Raw genomic sequence first — 7,723 nt, 5'->3', positions numbered from 1 at the left:
GGGGTAAGGGGTGACTAGAGGCGATTGGTTTGGTAGGTAGCTTCTAGGGTTAAGGTTTTCTCCACCGGGGGTGGTGTCTTCTAGTGGTGCGTGGGGCGGCGGCGACATTTTCCTCCACATAGACCAGTGGTGGCGATAATCCTTTGCTGTGTGACAATGGCGGAGCAGGCAAGGCACGGGGATGCGACTCCGACGAAGTAGGCTACGGAAGGAACGACATGTCGGGAACCATCTATTCACCAGTGGACGACAAGGTTTTTGAGGAGGCGGCAAGGCTCTCGCTGGGAGATCTAATCGTGAGAGAGAAGGAATCTGATGGAGTAATCTTCATGGCCCATCGAATCTGCCCAAACCAACTAAGCGGGCAAGGTGTGCTCTCCCCCCGATGAACATCAAGTTTTTGAAAGGGCTATGCAGCCAGGAGCATGGGGTTTGCACCAAGAAACACAGTTCAAGGACATCGGAGGTAACATCTTTGTTGTGCGGTTTGGTAGCAAAGGTAACTGAAAAGATGCTTCTCATAATAGACCCTGGTAGTTGGATTTCAATGTGATTGTCTGAAGGATTGCGATGGTGAAAACAGACCGTTAGAGATGGAGTTTGATAAGATTGAAGCTTGGGCTAGGGTACAGGGCCGGCCCTGAGGGGGGGCAGGGGGGGCGGCCGCCCCGGGCCCCCAAGATCGAGGGGCCCCTCCCCAGGTATACATGTAAGCTACGGCCCAATATATTTCCGGTCAGCAAAAAAAATCAGCGAGGAAGGGATCCAACGATCGATTCGTTCGTTCCTACTAGTTGTTCCTACTAGTTACTATGTACACGTCGAGAAAAAAGGAATTGATTGATCCTTTCCGATTCTTTCCTAGGTTAGTACGTGCATGCTGAAAAAAAGGAACAGATTGATCCCATTCTATTCTATCACGCATGCATTTCACGCAGCGATTCTCATCTCAGCGGCCACTGACGGTTATCTCTTCGCGAATGCGAGTTCACCGCTCCTTTTCCCTTTTCTTCTAACTCGAATTTGCACACAAATTCAGATCGACCGCCTATTTCAATTCCCTAACTCCATGGGGGCCGTCGGAACCCTGCTTTGCTCTCCGTCCATCGACGATTCAACCATCCGAGGTATATCCTCTATTCATATTGCCTTGTCTCCTAGATGAATAGCTGGCACATCGGTATTTTTCAACAATTGTCAATTGATGTAATTTATTTATTTATTTTCAGCATTGTGTCTTATCCTGTCATCCGTAAGAAAGTTGTAGATGAATTAGTACAATCACAGCGTGGAAATATTCATATTTATTTTTCTAAGAGAGTTGGCATAGTTGCCATGGAGGAAGGGCAACCAACTAATGGCAATTCAGAATTTGACCAGTGAGAATAAAATATCGAAACCAACAGCAACGATAACAACGTAAGTTGCTCTGAGCATGTAGGTAATTCATTGGATATACATGCACAGTCAGCTAGTGATCATGAATAACCAGTTTATACTACTGATATTTATGAAAAATTGGGATAATCTTGATACAAATACAAGAAACATCTTAGTTGAGAAAGGGTCCATGAGAGAGGACAAAAAATGGCATACCATCTAAGATGTTATTCAAATTCTCATTATCATAGGAAATTAAGCAATGGGGAGGAACATGATAAAAACGACTATTTTATTCAAAAGATGTTGACAAAGCTTTTTGCTTCCGCTGTAAGATCTTCAAGTCTAGCATTAGTAGGAGTTTATTCCAAAGATGTTGACAAAGTTTTTTGCTTCTACTATAAGATCTTCAAGTCTACCATTAGCGGGAATCAGATATCCTTAGCACATGATGGATTAGGACATTTTTAGGTAATATGTATAATTTGTTCGATATATACTGATTTTGGATGGTTGTAGGTGTTAATGGTATTATTTCATACATATGCATATTAATTTGTATTGTTATGGTGTCTACATTAAGGGCCCCGGGTTTTAATCTCGCCCCGGGCCCCCAAAATCTCAGGACCGGCCCTGCTAGGGTATACCTCTGGTAGTTGGCTGTATGAGGTTGTAAAGGTTTAGAGACGATGTTTGACAAGATTGAAGCTTGGTTTAGGGTAGACCTCTGGTAATTGGCTGGATGAGGTTGTAAAGGTTTATGGGGAGAAGGATAGATTTGCATGTGGTAAACACTTGAGGGTGAGAGCTAAATTTTCTATATATGAGTCCCTAGTTTGAGGATTTTTCCTTTGTTCTTCTCCGGAAGACAAGGCGGTGACTTGGTTTTGACTTTTAAATAAGAGAGATATATATAGTAGCACTCCATCCTAAAATAAGTGTCTTTGATTTAGTGCAACCGAGTGATTGAGGCATTCTTCATTTGTAAGTTTAGACACATATTTTTTTTGAAGGAAAAGCATCATGGCACTTAATTGTGAAACTATCAGAGTTACATCCTTCAAGACACGCGAAAGAAGAAAATTAGGTTGTTCATCGTCCCACCAATACATCAACTGGAGATGGCAAGGCGAAACAATTCAAGCACCCGACAGAACAACAATTTCTATCAAAGTACTGGCGACGAATTATCAGAGCACATATAGCAAAGCAGTCCTATGAGGACGCAAGATTAGATGTGGAAGAAGCCGGGAAGTGATGTTATTAAAATTAATGTAGATGCGGCGTATCACTATGAAACACTTTCGGGCGCAACAGATGCGATTGCTTGCGATGGAAAAGGTAACTTTATAGCTGCAGCTAATTGGTTCTTTTTACATATTAGCTGTGTCAATGCAATGCAGATAACAACAATCAGGAACGGATTATACTTAGCAGGACGAATCGGATGTAATAAGTTGATGATAGAATCTGACAACAGTTTTGCAGTGGAGGCAATTCAACTGGGAGGTGACCATGTGTGTTCTGCTGTGGCTATAGTGCTCGAATGAAGGATCTAGCCCTGGATTTTGTAGAGATATCATATGCTCACGGTCTCCAAGAAGCAAATGAAGTGGTTGATGTGTTAGCGAAGACTTTTTTTACCGGGAAATGTTATGCGTTATGGGACTCTATGATCCATGATTTTATTTCTCAAACTCTTGTAAATGACCTATCGATCATCTGAGAAATAAAGCACATGCTTTCAAAAAAAAAAGAACATAAGCATGCCTAGCTAGATAGTGTGCAGAATTATTGACTTCCTCGGATAATGCTGAAAACGAATCAAAGATACACCAAGTGTGAGCCGGGAATAACTCGGAAGAGTAGTAGCATATGGTGCCAATATATTTGAGACTCCATTGCACATGTCAATTATCTCCAAGCAGTCAGATTCAACGATGATCCTTGAACACTCAATCTGTTGAACAAGTTGGAGCCCACGTCGAAGTGCCAAAGCTTCCGCCAACGTCGCATTTGCTGTAATTTGCTAATACACATATTTTATTGAAAGCACTGTCCTGTGTTAAGTGGCTTTTTTTTGACAAGTCCTTTTGGTGCAATGACAAAATCACGAAAGCACAAGTGTCATATATATATATATATTTTTCCCGAGGGGATGAAGCGATATATTGAAAACAAAGAAGTACTACTAAGTTTCAAAAAAAAAAAAGAAGTGAAAATGAGCTATGCTTGCTGAAAATCTCGTCACATACTGCTCTGCTCCTTTCGCTCGAAAAAAAAAACTGCTCTGCTCCTACATCGAAGAAGAAATCCCTCTCCCTCTGCGAAAATCCCCCAAAATATGGACGGCGATAGGCGGTCTCCGGCGGCGGCCGCGGCCGCATCGGCGGCATCGGTCCTCGGCGACGACGACCTGCTCCGCGAGATCCTCCTCCGCCTCGGCTTCCCCACCTGCCTCGTCCGCGCCGCCCTCGTCTGCAAGCGGTGGCTCCTCCACGCCTCCGACCCGGCCTTCCTCCGCCGATTCCGCGAGCGCAACCCGCCCCGCCTCCTCGGCTTCTGCCTCCGCGGCCTCGACGGCTATTCTTTCGTGCCGCTGCCACAGCCCCCGGAGCTCGCCGTCCCCATACACCGGGCGACCTCCTCCTGCGCCGCCGCCTTCGCCAACAACATCCATCTAATCAAGCACTGCCGGAACGGCCGCCTCATCACCGAGTCCTTCCACAACAAGGCAACAACACGCAGGCACGCCCTCCTTGCGCCGCTGCTCGCCGGGGAATCCGCAACCTTCCCCCCGCCGAACCCGCCACACTCCCGTGACTGGGACGGGCGCGCTCAAGTCAGATTCATTGAGGTGTTCCTACCCGAGGATGGGGGCCTCAACGGCATCACCTTGGTGCATCTCTGGAATGTCGGTCGAAAAATCTATGCGGAGGTGTGCGTCCTGGGGTCCGACGGCTGGGGCGTCCCTGCCAGCGCAGAGATGGAGCTCCCTGCTCACATGGAGCTCGCTGCTCAGAGGTATGACGAACGCTTCCTTGCTGATATGCTACCACCCGTCCTTGGCAAGGTCTTCTGGGGGGTTCACCCTGGGTCTAGATTTGGCAACGGCGAGCTTTTTCACCCTTGAGCTCCCAGATGGAGTGCAGAACAACTATAAGCTCTCATGTGCGGAGAATTCTGGGCTCTATCTTGTCGGTGCAGACGGGTTTCAGCTCAGTGTGTGGCTCCATCCGATGATCGGCGACGACGATGGTGCAGGAAATTGGCGGCTGGTGGATACATTTTGTGTCCATGAGACATGCACACGTCTCGTGGGTCATTATCGGGTGCCTCTTTTTAATTTTATTGCTGTTGATTTTGTCGGGGACAATGCCGACTTTGCAATCTTGGATCATCCAGCAAGCGACATTCTCTTTTATGTTCATCTCAGGAGCAGGGTGGTTGAGAAGGTGTATCAGAAGCCGATAAGTTTGTTTACAACTCTGGCTGCTGGTCGCCTACATATCTCTCCTGTTATGATGACCTGGCCACCTATCTTCCCGGCACTGAACGAAGGACATGATCAAGAGGAATGACCCTCCTGTGTTTGATCTTTGTAATATCGTCACCGAGTATGACTTCTGCTGTATAGGAGGGTATGTATCTTCCTAGAACACTAGATGTTGCAGTCATGTATGTTGGATAGTAAGAACCTCTGTTCATTTCAATAAAAAAGCCTCCCTGAAGTTTGCTGAGGTGTATTGCAAGACATCCAGTAGAACTGCACTGAATCTTCTATGCTTCACCGCAGTCTGTATAAGATACTGCTTATATGAAGACTTGCTGCTAACGGTTGGTGGTGCAGAAAAACGTTGTAAGATGGCACTGCAAAGAATTACCTATGATGTGTTTTTAGAAAACTTCAGAGCATCTACCTATGATGCGTTTGACATTGCATTGTCTAATAACTTTTTGTCTACTTTGATATCTGCGTAACACATTTTTGTCTACTTTTGTTGCTATTTTTTCATAGCAGATAACAAAAAAGTTCTACATCGCAACACACTTGATCTTCTTTTTATTATACATCCTTTCACTAACTTGGTTCCTATCACAGAGAAAGTATGAGGTAAGTTGGGGCTTTCACGCGCAACGAAGTTTTTCCAATATCAAGTTTGTGCGCAACTGTCACCGACAATGTGGATAGTTTGAAAGTGTCATAGGATCCTGATATCCATATAGAGGATTAAAGCAGTTTCCATTGGAACTTTTTCACCCATCTTTGTTGAAAACACCATCGGAGTCGTGATGGCGTAGCGTATCATCGTATCCTGAACTGGGTTTTCTTCGCAAGTGGTAGCTCCTTGGTGGAATGACAAAATCATGAAAGCAAAAGGAGAACTTATCATGTATATATACATGTGAAATTCCATGATAACCGTCTCATGCTGAACTAAAGTTCTTACAGGTTACAAGTTCTTACAGTATTTCTTAAAAAAAGAAGAAGTAGTTAAGAAAGAGGTTAAAGTGGGGCTTCTGCTTGCCACATCATTGGTAAAAAGTTCCTCCAGTTGGTATGAAGATTCAGTGACTTTTCAGCTCCTTTACAATGCAAATGTGTAGATTTTTTTCTGAGAGGGCAAATGTGTAGATTTTGGTGTACTGCAGTCATGTAACTTAGATCTTAAGAACCTCTGTTCATTTTTCACTAAAAAGATAGAATGCACACAACCTGGTCCATGGACACAACTTGTACCCATTTCGTTTTCCCTGTACAGAGAAACTATAGATCTTGTAAGTACGAAGTGCAAGGTACTTTCATACCTATATATCCTTAATGACAATGTTCTTCTCCTACTCCCGTGATACTCTTTTTTAACCCTGTCAGACTAATGCGCAAAAACCATATATCCTTGTTGTAAATTATTACCTTCATAACATGTGTACTCTTTGATTTTAAGATAACTCAAGTGAGACAGATGCACATAAACAAATTAAGATTTTTCACTGTTTTCATGAAAATATCTTCAGTTACATTTTAAGATAACTTCTCTTCCCGATCAACAAAAAAATAACAGGCATGGCTACATGGCAGCTCCCACATGGCATGCGGAAAGATTAATTGAGTTGGATTGGAATTATACAAAAATCTTATTTAAATTGCAGGAGGGTGGCCTGTGTGGGAGCTGTCATGTGACCCAGGCCTGTCAGTTTTTGTGATTAGTTTGATGGCAAAGAGAATTTGGATTGTGCGATATATATCTTGCCTATATAACTACGGCTATGTGATGAAATTCCTAAAAGCATTTTGTGTGACTAATGCCCTGAAGAGTGGATTCCTCCATATTTACTCTTTTCTTTTTAACTAAATAGTTCAGAGAAGTTTTATTGTTTCTAGAAAACTTCAGAGCACCTGCTACCTATGATGCGTCTGACATTGCAACGAATTACTTGTTTGTCAATTTTTTTTGCCTACTTTAATATCTTTAACCCATTTTCGTCTACTTTTGTAGCAGATAGCAAAAAAGTGCTACATCGCAAAGCAGTTGATCTTTTCATTCCACATCCTTTTCACTAAATTTGATCTCTATCACGGAGAAAGTATGAGAGCATCTCCAACAGCCGCGCTAAACAAGCACCGCGCCGCAAATTTGGCCAGTTTAGCGCGCGCGCAACCCGGCGGATGGCTCCAGCGGGCGCACAATAACCGCGCGCGCAGTATAAGGAGTTGGGCGCGCGGTCGGATTCGCTATCTCGTGTGGTGTATTTGGGGCGCCCGCTTCCGCGCACGACACACTCGAGCGCTCGCGCTGCACTCTCTCTTCTCCGCCTCCTACCCCCCGCGCGCGCCGGCGCCGGCGAACTGCACCCATGGACGCACGCGCCGACACCCCGCTCATCCCATCCTATAGCCGCGACCCTTCCACCGCCGCCGCCGCCGCCGCAAACCCTAGCCCGGGTGGCGTTGGCCTCGCCTTCGCCGGAGCTCCTTTGACCATCGGCCTCGCGCGCGGCCTCTTCATGCCGCCGCGGATGACCTCGGCGGCGGGTGGCGTCGCGCCGACGCCGGCCCGAGCCACCACCCCCTCCTCAAAGCTCCCCAATGCGGCGCGGCCAAAGAAGGGCAAGACATCGGCGAAGAAAAACAAGGCGGCGGACGGCTCCAGCACCTCGAAGGCGAGGAGGAAGAAGCTTGCAGGGCGTGCGATGGGCGCGGCGGCTACGGAAGCGCCGGCGAGCTCACTCGTCGAGCCGGCGGCCAACGCGCACAACATGTTCGACGAAATGCCCCCAAGGTAAAAAAATTCCCAACTTTTCTTTTCTTGTTATTTTTTCAATGCATTCACATATAGATAGC

At 45.8% G+C, this 7,723-nt stretch overlaps 1 pseudogene; it reads left to right on the top strand.

Annotated features, from left to right (window-relative positions):
- Positions 1-3,688: 3,688 nt before the first annotated feature.
- Positions 3,689-5,317, top strand: LOC119270294 (annotated as a pseudogene).
- The last annotated feature ends 2,406 nt before the right edge of the window (positions 5,318-7,723 follow it).

This window comes from Triticum dicoccoides, chromosome 3A (assembly GCF_002162155.2).
Source record: "Triticum dicoccoides isolate Atlit2015 ecotype Zavitan chromosome 3A, WEW_v2.0, whole genome shotgun sequence".
Classification (NCBI taxonomy): domain Eukaryota; kingdom Viridiplantae; phylum Streptophyta; class Magnoliopsida; order Poales; family Poaceae; genus Triticum; species Triticum dicoccoides.
This window is presented reverse-complemented; position numbering and strand designations above follow the sequence as displayed.